Raw genomic sequence first — 12,255 nt, forward strand, 5'->3', positions numbered from 1 at the left:
AAATCATCTGGGAATTTTCTTCAAGTGCAGATTCTGATTCAGGAGGTCTGGGTGAGGCTCCCAGGAGACGCGGTGTGGCTGGCCCTGATGCTGCATGCACGTCTTCCGTATCTACTTTAAGAATAGAATGAGATCGAAGGCAAAAGCATTTTTACTCTGTAACTGGGAAGCAGAACTCCTGCTGTGGAGTGTATTGAAAGATAAAGCAAGAATTGTCCCTTATTACAAATTAAGAAGACCACACATCAAAGATGTGTCCTCAAGATGTTTCTCCTTGCAAAGTCTCTTCCATCTTGATATTGTAAATAGGGCGCGTAACTGACAGAGCCGAGAAGAGTTGGATTTTATGAGCCTACTTACTTGCTTCATTCCTGATATGATGTAGATTCTGGACCAATGAATGTCCTGTCCTGAGCCTAAGGGATTTGGCATATGCAGTTGGAGAGAAACAATGTTTAGAGCTTGAATGCCATGGGATATTGAGTGGAGAAGAGCCACCCCATGTGGAAGGCTGAGTGGTGTCTTAATAAGTAAAAAAAAGAGGGCACTAGCCCAGGATTTGTGGGTGATGGTATTAGTGCAACAGATGGTGCTTAGAGCCCTGCTGTCAGGTAAACCCTGGGGAGACTCTGCTCTGTAGCTTGGCTCCCATCTTGTGGGAGGAGTAGCATCTTTGTGTGGGTGCTGTTGTGTCTTCGTGATTTTGTGCTGTCAGAATGCTTTGGTTTGAGAAAAAGAAACCAATTGGGTCCTTTAAGCAGAAAAGGCAGCTTATTAACAAGATATTGGGAGCTCACAGAGTGCCTGGGAGCAGAGGACAAGGAGAGAGGGCTGTGCAGCATTTAACAGTGCTCGTGCCACACAGCTGAGCAAGTTCCCTCAGGACATCTTAACTGGTTCCTCGGGCGTCAGACCTGCTGCAGTCACCCAGGCCCCCACCTGCTGCCATCATTGTCCCACCCATGTGGCAGAGCTCACAGGGAGGGACATTCCTCAAGGAGGGATGGAAACGGAACAGATGCCCACTATTGCTAGCCTTTGCTGCCCAACGAGGGTACACGTCTCTGAAAAGAACCTGTATAGCCTCTTGGTCCCTCCTGAGAAAGGAGCAACCCCAATTTTTTGTGCCAGCTGCAAGCCCAGGGTCTCTAGGCTGTGTCCTTCCTCCTCTGTTCTGCCATAAGTCCATGTCAATCCTCTGAATGCCATAGACACCAATACCATAAAACCGCGGGTGAAAGAGAGCAGAGGAGACAACCAACAAAACCCCGTAAAACACATGTGACAAAGCAAGGGAGAGAAGCGCGGTGGAATGTTACCCTCCTTTTGCTGGCCAGGTCTCCACAGACATTCACTCTATGCCCCTGCCTGCCCTGTCCTGCACCCTTTGCTTTCAGCCCCATCCCTGCCAGACAGTGGCTCACCTCCCTGGATGCCCCAAATGTCCCTACTGAGAGATCCGAGCCCCAGTGTCAGTCTGCATGGGGGGGGGGCCTCTTGTCCCCTGTAGCTGTTACCTATGAACCTGGCATTACCGAAAGGTGCTCAGGAACCCCCTCATTCCTTTTAACTTCCCCTCCCCTCCTTCCTGCACAGTAGTCTCCCTATGCTCCCTAGCAACCGGGGTCAGGCTCCTCAACCAGCACCATACACCCTCCTTGGCCTGGCCCCCCAGTAACATGAAGACCCAAAAAGAGAAAGCACAGAGCACAGAGCAAAACATCTTGTCCTCTGCTTGTAGACAAAACCTAGACATGCCCAGACAATCAGACCCCAGTAACTCCTATGGTGCAGGTCCCTGTGTTTTTTATGGAATTTGCCTCCTGGCCTCTGGTGAGACTATAATTTACCAAGAAATTTAGAGGGAACCCTAGCCCCTACCCTTGGGTCCTTTTAGCATGCTGTCATTGCTATAGTGGGCCAGCCTCATGTCCTGTGGGTGGGAAGATGATTCTGTTTCCTGCAAAGATGTAGAATTAATTTAACCTGAGACAGGACCATGGCGACATACTGTTGTCCCCAATACACGAAGAGAAACCACCTGGCCCCATCTCTTGTGGGGATAAAACTGTGTTGATTTCCTTGAATAAAGTACATTTGGAATGACACCCTGGCTTAGGGTTCCAGTAAGTCACAGCCATCCTCCGGGCGCCTGCCTTCTGTACCTGCCAAGTCAATGAATAAAAGGGGACAGGAGGAGAACCCCCATGGCTCCATCCTTCCAGACTTGGTTGATGACTCTACATGTGTGACTTCTCCAGCAAGGCCACAGTGCTTTTGATTTCCTGTGCTGACAGCTCATTTGTTAGGGATCTAAGGTGGAGATTCTGACGATCGTTGATTGTCTTTTTCATGTCCTCCCCTAGGAATTTGGGGGAAAAGGTAGGGAGAGTTTAAGGTCCCCCTGAGCTAATGTGTCATGGGTCCCTCTCCCCACAAGTCCCCACTTTACCCAGTGGACCACGTGATATTCTGTGTTCCCAGGAATTTAGGCAAGCCAGGGTCCAGTGACACCCATGAGGTCTGGGTGTTTCCCTTTTCCTGAATATCATTACCCTGAGAAACAGCTACAGGGCCGTCTGAGAAAGATCATTTATTTTCATGATGTTACTGCAAGGTCTTTCCTCAAAGGTACCCTTCCGTTTAGATGCCCTGGGTTTGGGAATCTACTCATTTCTAGGACTGGATGAGAACATGGAATCTTTATGGTGGGGCTCATATCAGACATCTCGTCCCAGATACCAAAAGTCTTCCGTTCTACAAATCAAACAGAGCCTTCTTTGTCAGTTCAGCACATCATGACATGTGGCCATGGGTGATTGCTTTGCCTGCAGGTACCATGAGAAACAAATTCCTAACTTGCCAGATTTTCTCTCCCAAGTGAAATAAGTAACCTTAATTTCCCCTATTTTGATGTGTCTGCTGTACCCTAAGTATCAATACATGTATCACTCTGTGTATGTAGTTACAAGCCAATAAGCTGGCTACCTTAAGTAGAAAAGATAGAACTACTAGGATGTCTGCAATATCAGACTTCAAGGTTAGCTCATTAAGAACAATCCCTAAAAGTATGCGATAGAGTTGGTCCAGGTAGGACAGTGCTGCTACCACCACAAGCATGAGACATACTCTTCTTTCTCCAGGAAATTAATTGTGTTACCACTGCCACCGTCACCACAGAATAAGCTCTGAGGGCCATGCTCCCTCGTAACCACCTTGCAATGCAAAGTCTAGGAAGGGCACGTCATAACGGTGAATCATAGGTCGTGTGCCCACAACTTAGCTGAAAGGGAAGTCGGGAAAATAAATATCTAGTAATTTTAGTATCTATAGTGAGAGACAGTCCCTACTTACTAAGGAGACTCAGAGATTGGGGTGGGTCTAGGTATAGGAAGGAGGTTCACATGCTGGAAACTCAAAGAGAATGAAAAAGCGCACTACACTGTGAAGAGCAGACGTGGTGTCCTTCTCCTCTGGTCAATTTCTAGTATCTTCTCTGCATTCAGGTTTTTTCTAGATTCTCTTTCTCTGAATGATTTTCAGTACTAAATCTATTCTAGATATGCATGATACTTAATACTGTTCCCAGTAATATGAAGAAAAATTCAATTCTAAATAAGGTAAAGGTCTAAAACGTGTCTATGCGTATATATGTTTTTACTTTAGTGATGAGACCCATAAGTGAACTGGAAAACCAATCGAATACTTTGAATAAGCACCGGATTTGTACCAGCACTGTTACTATGTACTCATAAGCTAAGATAAGTCCCTTCCTTCAAGTAACTCAAACAGTTGTAGAGACATTAAACAGATGACGCAAGGATGAGAATACATGATATGAAGACTCCAGATGCAAGACTGTTCAGAGACAAGAGATCAGGAACCTAGAGGTAGTTTGGAAAGACGTGTTGGAAGGCAGATATTTGTGAAGTTATTGGGCTACCAAAGCTTAATTGAATAGTACTTATTTTTGTAAAATTGCAGACCGTGTTTTTAAAATTATGAACTTGGGGGTGAGATAAATATCTTTTATAGATAATCTTAGTTTGCTGGCTGTCATCATCTAAACCTTAAATTCTCAATGGCCTTTCAGATCTCAGAATCACATTTGATACAATTTATATCTAGATGTTTTGCCAAGAAAACGACCAGTTGTATAAAATCAGGCCAGCTCTATAAAATCACAGATTCTCTAAAAATCTGAATATGGATGCTTTATTTCTCCAGACTCCCCCAATATCTATTAACATGCAATGGGATAGTCAGTTCAATACAGACACAAAGCACAACGATGAGTTCATGGCCTGCCCTTTCTGATCCAGCTCGGTCACTGAGGTTATGCAACCAACTTCCCTCTGCCCATAACTGTACCTGATATGCCAGCTCTTCTTTGTGATACGACCCCCAGATTTCACCCATTCCTCTGTTTTCCAGTTAATCACCTAAACCATATTCCTTTTAACTATTTGCTCCTGAAGCACTCTACAGATGTTTTGATTAGTTGAAGCCAATTCCCCACAGTGAGAATGGGTTTCCCATCTGTATCATTGTTTGATAGCTTAATAAAATAGCCCTTATCTCATATATGTCTAACTCGGAAATTTTAGTTTTTGATGGAGTGGGTTATGTTAGTGCCTATTTTTGCATAGCATACATTGGGATACAGAAATATCTGGATTCCAGATTATAACCATTTTAACCCTTTTCTACCCACTGTAATGATTTCATTCTATTTGCTGCTGTCCTATGTGAGTCTAACACTCCTCTGTGTATCACACCACTCTGTCACTGATGCAGATATAATTCTGAACTAAAGCAAAGAAGATATTTTAGGACATCTCATGAGCTTCCTGAACCAAGACCCAGATAGGTCGTGCTCCTGCTTCACATGGAGAGCTACCCCCATGCCTTAGCCTTGGTGTGAAAAATGGCATGTGAGGAAATGGAAAGTCCCCTGTAGATACCAGAGACCAGAGTCTGCTCAGAAATCCAGAATTGAAAGGAAGAGACAGTCCTTCTTACACTATGAGAGATCCATCTATTGTCAGAACAATCAGAACATACATTAGATGGATGGAAATACAGCGTAGGATATGACCTGTGTGTTTTATAATTCAAGACACAAAAGGACCTGGGTTTTTTTTTTGTATTAAACTGCAGGACATATCCATTAGAAGGGGCTGCATATTCCAATTTATATTCTCTTACTAATTAATTAAATAATGGAGATAAGCTATGAATTTTCTAATACAGAAAGGCTTTAATCTGTACAGTGAACTTCTAAGGGCAGCATAAAGTATATTAAAAATAATTTAAGAAAGGGTTTGATAGATATTTGGAGGCAAAAAATGTCTCATTGTATGATTTAATTGCAAACTACAAAGAGATTTTCCATTTCAATAGCCTTTGGGGTATTCCCCAGCCCTTGTGGTGTGTCCTTAAGGGTTTTATTTACTGTCCCATACTGCAGAGCAGATTCCATTTTCTAAGAAGTCATAACTTATTAAGTGAACCTACAAGGTAACGGCAAGATGCCGGCTGAAACGCTGCTCTGCTGTGTGCTCTGTGGCTTCATGATTCATTCATTTCTTCCCCTCCTCTTAGGCCATATGAGTGTTGCAATCTCAAGCTCTAAGGCTATGCAGAGGGTGGCTGGAAAGAATACAAAGGCTGGGCTGGAGCCACAGCCAGTCTGGGGCAGTTGTTGTCAGTAAGAAGAGGGTGAGCCCATGTGCTGGCAGTGTGGTGAGGGCAAGGCGTGCTTCCTGCTGCAGAGCCCAGAAATTCCTCCCCTTTAAGGTAAAACCCCAGGTGCTGCGCTCCTGTCATTTCAGGGAAATACGCCTGCGGCTTCAGGTACCACGAGCTCGTGAAGTAGGGTTATGCCTCTGTGTGTGTTGTGTGTGCTTGTGCACACATCTTTGCATGTGTGCAGGAGCCCAGTGTCTAATAGACAATGTGTTTCCATAGACATGTACATGTGTGTAAGAAACACATTCACGTATGTAAATGTGTGGTTTAAAATACCATGGCTTAGTATCCTTTAGAGATTTCTTTCTTACTATAAGATAAGAAATTTGGAGATAAATTTAACTTAAAAAACTGAACTTATTGCTAACACAACTAAGATAAGGCAGAGAAACTCACAGGGAATAACTACATATGTGTGTATGTATGTGTACATATATATTCTTTTCACTTGTCCTTTATTTTAAACGTTTATTTGGAAGTATTTTTAAATAATGATATATATTTGAACCCTTAAATAGTGTACTGGAACTCACTATTTGCCCTAAACATTCTTTTTTTTTTCTGTAAGTTTTATTCTGCTTCTTGTTTAGAGGAAGGCTTTGTCCCTCGTAAGATGGAAAAATTCCCTTTGTGCTATGGTTACAGTTCTACGATGGGTTTGGAGTCCTCCCTAACTGCATCATGACCACACAACCTGAAGAATTGTCCTTTATCAGCATGGCTGCTTGTCTGGGGAGCTCAGGATCTGTGTCTTAGACACAGGAGAATACATGCTCCCATTTTTTTTTCCACAGACTAGAAATGATTCCTATTCTTTGCTCCATAGAACATCCGATGTGGTGCCCAATCAGCTGAAAAAGCTGCACAGACGTCATTAGTTCTATGTGTGTGTGTGTGTGTGTGTGTGTGTGTGTGAGAGAGAGAGAGAGAGAGAGAGAGAGAGAGAGGAGACAGAGAGAGAGAGAGGGAGGGAGAGACTGCAGATGCTTAGCCGAGTGCCGAGTGGAGTCTCCATTAGGGCAGCTCTATTGATTTCTGAATCACACTGCAGCAGCAGCAGGGCTGGAGTGCAGGATGGAAAAGATCACGTCTCAGAGACAGGGATTACTAAAGGCAAAATAAGTGTGTATATAATAAATATATAAAGATAAGTATATATGTATATATACACACATATATTTGATTTCACATAAAACTCATGCATCTGTTACCAAAAGAAATCAAAAATGGGACATTTAGACAGCAAAACTGGAAGATTGTTACTGATGTAGAGAGAAATGTATAGGAAAAGTGAGATAGAATGGATTCAGAAAAACCCTTGCTTCAAATTTTTAAGGCATTTTTCATGAGAGATGATAATGTTCTAATTTCCAGAATGCCTTAAAAAAAAACCCTGAAAAATTTTTTCAGAGATATTGAAAAGTATAGTTTATTTGAGGGCAATCTTAAAGCTATACCTGAGAATTTTTTTAAAGTCAGAGATACATTTTTATGAAATTTTGTTAGATTATTGTATCAGTTCGTCACCTTTCATTTTTCTATTTTTGATGCTTTGTGTTGCATAATATCTAGGATACAGTAACAGGCTGGTTGCAAATGCTTGAGACAGAAATAGGTTTCTTCGGAGGCTGCATTTCAGAGGGTCCAACTGTGAACCTGGGAGGTAGCGTTAGAGTTGTCACAAGGTCTGTTGTCCAGGATTCGGTTAGAAATTATTGTTTCTAGGTGTAAAAAATGTTGTCTTGGTCTTTTAGGCAGCTTGAGTTTACAACTGGTTCTTTTACCCCAAGGCTTATTAACTGTCCCCCTCCCCAGAAGAAAGACGGAGGTAAGTTCAGTTTCACAGTTCTGGTGTCGGCAGGCAGGCAGTCTGCATGTGAGCAGCAGAGAATTAGAATTGAACAATCCATTTTACAAGCGCACACACACACACACACACACACACACACACACACACACACACACGGCAACACCAGTCGGTTGAGGGGGAAAAGGGCGATACCTTTTTAAAAACCGAAAGGCAGTAAGCCATTATTAGCAAGAGCTATATTGAGCATGCTTGCCAGACAGGCAGCAGAGCTGAGCTCCAGTTCCGCCCAGACATGTGCCTTGCCATTTTCATTTTAATCAGCCTGCTCAGGATGGCTGCTGATTCATTTTGCAGGATGTCCCCCTGGGAGCCAAGGTGGAAGCCTGAGGCGAGCTGCTATTGCATCAATGCAGCCACACATCAGACGGGGGTGGAGGTAGGGGGAGAGTACGGACTGCAACGCACCACATCCCAAATTTCAATATGGCTATTTAAAAAAGTCCTTCGTGAAACCAAGGACTTTACAGTAAATATAATAGACAAAAAAGAAAAGAAAAAATATGTCACATTGTCATTTCATCATCCAACTACCCCCAACATGCGCCTGCATGCACACACACACACACACACACACACACACACTCTTCCACCCAAACGCTTAAAATTCTAGCTATTTTTATGGTCACTGCGAAATGCAATACATACGTATATATTTATTTACCTGGTAACTAGCTGGGGAGGTGTACCTGGTTTAGCTGGAGGCTTTGATTTGTGGGATTGACAACCTTATTATGCAGTGAGCTTATTATTGATATTATTCTGCTCTCGGTTGCCATGGCCACCTTGTGAGAGACATTCAATTTTCTCTCCTCCATCATCATTATCTATGAGGCCATCTGTTGTGGAAAATGAATTCAGCCTCATTTGCATGACTGATAAGCAATTTTTTTTTTATCTATTTAACAGAAGGTCATATGCCGGGGATTTGGAGCTCGTGAAAAAAATGTGGAAAAAAAAAAAGCATATCGAGAGGGTGAGTGGGAGTGTGTGCATTAGGGGATGTGTGTGGAAGTAAAACAGATCCCTCAGGCCTGAAAGCCTATCGCACCGCATTTGTCATTCCTGCCCCGGCGACATTTTTTTTCCCTAAGCTACTGCACACTAAACAAGAAGAGAGCTTTCCTTGCAGTCTTCTTGAAGGCCCCCTGGTTTTTGTACTCATTGTTGGTGGGTGTATTTTAATTTTTTTGACTCCCTGGACTGTGGGTTATGATATCAATATTCACTGAAGACAAAAAGCAGCCTTTTCTGCATCTCGGTGGTAGGCATATTCCTCATCATCCTTTCAAACTTGGGGTGGAATAGGGCTCGTTTGCTTTCTGTGTATTTTGAGTCAGCGCAGTTACTAACACTGAGCGTGTCGCACTCGTGAACGGTTGTGGTCATGCTGTGAGGTACGTGATCTTCGTTAGGTTAATTCTGGGGGCTTAGTGCACAGGGTCTGTTTTACTGTAGTTCAAGGGCTGGTGCTGCAATGCCTATTGTCTGCTCCTTCTTAAAGTTATTTCATAGCATGGCTGGTAGCTGAAGTGTTCCTGGGCTAGGAGTTTGTAATCCACAGAAGTCTCTCTTTAAAGCAAAATGGGTATCATGTTGCATGCTGTAACCGTGATGTTGTTTATAAAAAAGATCTTGCTGCATGGACTGTACTTGGATGATATATGGATATTGAAACAAAAACTTCCCAGAGACTTTACTGGATTACTTGACATTGCAAATAAAGCAATTCATTTTTTACAAAGGCTGTTAAAACATTCTCAATGTCATATTATATCGGCCTAATGATAAAAAGTTGACTTATATTGTTTAAATTGAGAAACTCAAATAAGATTTTGAACTATAACTGAAACATTTCAAGTTCATAATAATGGAACAGTGTTTCATTTGTAACAGAAGTATGCCTTTAACACAAATTAATAAACTAAAATTTCAAACTGTAAACTTTATCTTCAGGGTAGATCAGAATAAGGCCATAAATATATACACATATAAATATTCATATAATGGCTAGCTATTCAAAATATAGAGCTCTGATTTTCAATTTAGTATTAATTTAGCCATGATAGTTTCTCATACCACTAAAACAATATAATCTATAGAATTTTAAGTTATTTATTTACTTACAGTAAAAATGTTTGTTATAATAGGAGCTTTTTGTTTAAGTGTTTGTATTTTTTACTGAACAAAACTAACTTCATAGACAAAAGCACCCTAGTACCACCCTTACATGCATAAGGGAGGCTTTCTTTCTAATTCTTCAACTTCATGAAACTCATGTGGCTTTTTAAATGATAAATAAAGGCATGTATTCCATACAGATAAAAATGGGATTATTTTAAAAATTATAAAAAGGGTTTTTGCACAATACTCCTTTTTGAAAAACAGCACCACTCATACCTATAAGTTTTCACCTCTCAAGAACTTTGAATCCAGAGTGTTGATTGTACATAATACATGCTAGTGATGCATCTAGAAAAAAGGAAGTGTATTTTTTCTAGTTGACCTAAAGGAAAGTGTATGATTCTACCACCTCAAATGCAATGGGTCAATTGGTCAAAATTCTCCTTAAAGTTGCACTGTAGTCATAAATTTTTAAAATTAAATGCAGTAGACCAGAGCTGATTCGTTTGCATAATAGTTCTTTACTTCACGGCACTTTTAAAACTCTCCCTACAGTATCATAGACTTCTCAGAAGCAATAGCAGCTATTATATAATCCTTCTTCTCAAATCAGCCATATTTTTTTATATTTTAGCTTGAGTATTAGAGAAGTAATTTCTTTTTTAAACATTAATTTTACACTTGAAGAGTTAAAAACAGTAAAAGGCTGATAGTTTATGAAGATTATTTAAAGTGACATCACTTTTCTCAGAGGACTGTAGTTGAAGCATCAGTAATATGATACCTGGATTTATATTATAATATGAAGGATTATACTGTTGCCTTTTGATCATAACATAGAGTCTTCAGATTTGTGAAGCAAAATTGTCAACTTTTGAGAAACCTATGAGGTAGCACAGTCGATTTTTTCCCTCCCCCCAAAAAAAGTTAATTACCAATCTTGGTTGGATTCTTCCTTGCCTCCCTGACATTTGACTGCTGCTAATTCACTGATTAATCTCATTAATGTGATTATAGTAGGATTTGGAATTGGCTGCCATTGTTCTGTCGACAGTGCTATTCAGCCTGAGCACTTGCCACCTCATTCAGTTTTGCTGTGATTTTTCAAAGGCTGGTTGAGTGAGCTATTGTGAGCAAGGCTTCTCTCCCTTTCCCTTTCAGCACCGGGAGCTGTCCGCTGCTGATAGCAATTACATTCAGCAGTGACTGACTTCCTACTAGTTTACTGGCAATGGGAAAATGGCTCAGTTTCATCACCTTAATGATTGTACTCGTTGAGGTAGAAGGCGGAGCAGACTTTATGGTCACAATGGGATGTTCTGAAGAGTGTGGCAGAAAAGATAGGCAATCTCTAGACCTTTATGTTGCACATAAACATTTTACCCTACTTTTCAAATTACTAGACATGATTTTATTAAAATCACTTGCATACATGTAGTTGTGAGTTGAAAAACCTATGAACACTATGTGGACATGCTTTTCAAATGGAAAATCGTTATGTGATTATTGTTAAAATTTCATTTTTGAAAAGATGAGCCAGAATTACCAACAAGGCAGATAGACCAATAAGGCAGAAAGTACACAGAAAACATAAATTTCAACTTTTCTTGAGTTAAACTTGCATCCTTCAGCAAAACTTAGGCCAATTTCATAAATTTGTGTTAGATGATGAGATCAAGGTTGAAGGCCCAATAATTTGTGACCATGTATGTGTGGTGTACAAAAATTCCTAAAGGAGTATGAGTACATTATTTCCTTTGGATTGTATGAACATGATTTTAGGAAAATGTGAGTATTTTAAGAGAATGGGCCTCTTCGACGTACAGCTTTCATTGTTCCTATCATATTTTTAACCTAACTTACTTTTCACCTAACTTATTCATTTTTTACACTCTCAAAAATGTTTATATTTCACACCTTATTACTGGATACACCCAATTATTTCACCCTCTGATGTTTTCTGTCTGTTTTATACACCAGTTTTCAATAGATTAAGGAAAAAAATAAGTTATTTTGCAGGCTTAAATCTTCTTAAAGTTTTTCTATTTGTTAAAACTATACTTAAAATTCAAAACTTAGAGTTAAAAATCTGATTATTTGTTGATTTGCTTTTAGAAATACTTCACATGTCTGATAAAAAAATCCAATCACTTCTCAGAAAAATTCATTTTGTTGCCTAAATATGTTTTCAAAGTCACATGTATAAACTAGATTTCTGACTCTACCCATGAGGCAGTCTAATTTAAGGGAGAGTATTGTTTGTAAAAACATACTATATCATCTAAAATAATTTTACTCATTAAACAATTTGGTGCCTACATTTTTAACTTCAGACAACTTAAAATTGTATTTCCTCTGAAATATTTTATATTAAGACCCCCATTCGGTGGAGTAACAGGGACCAGCAGGATGCTTTTCTGTAACGACCCCACTGCCCTGGTGTTGAAGTGTGGCTTGGCTGGATGGCCCCTGGCGTCCAGGGCTATAATTTTCTAATCAATAACCAGTTTTTC

The sequence above is a fragment of the Tursiops truncatus genome, chromosome 14 (genome assembly GCF_011762595.2).
Source record: "Tursiops truncatus isolate mTurTru1 chromosome 14, mTurTru1.mat.Y, whole genome shotgun sequence".
Lineage (NCBI taxonomy): Eukaryota > Metazoa > Chordata > Mammalia > Artiodactyla > Delphinidae > Tursiops > Tursiops truncatus.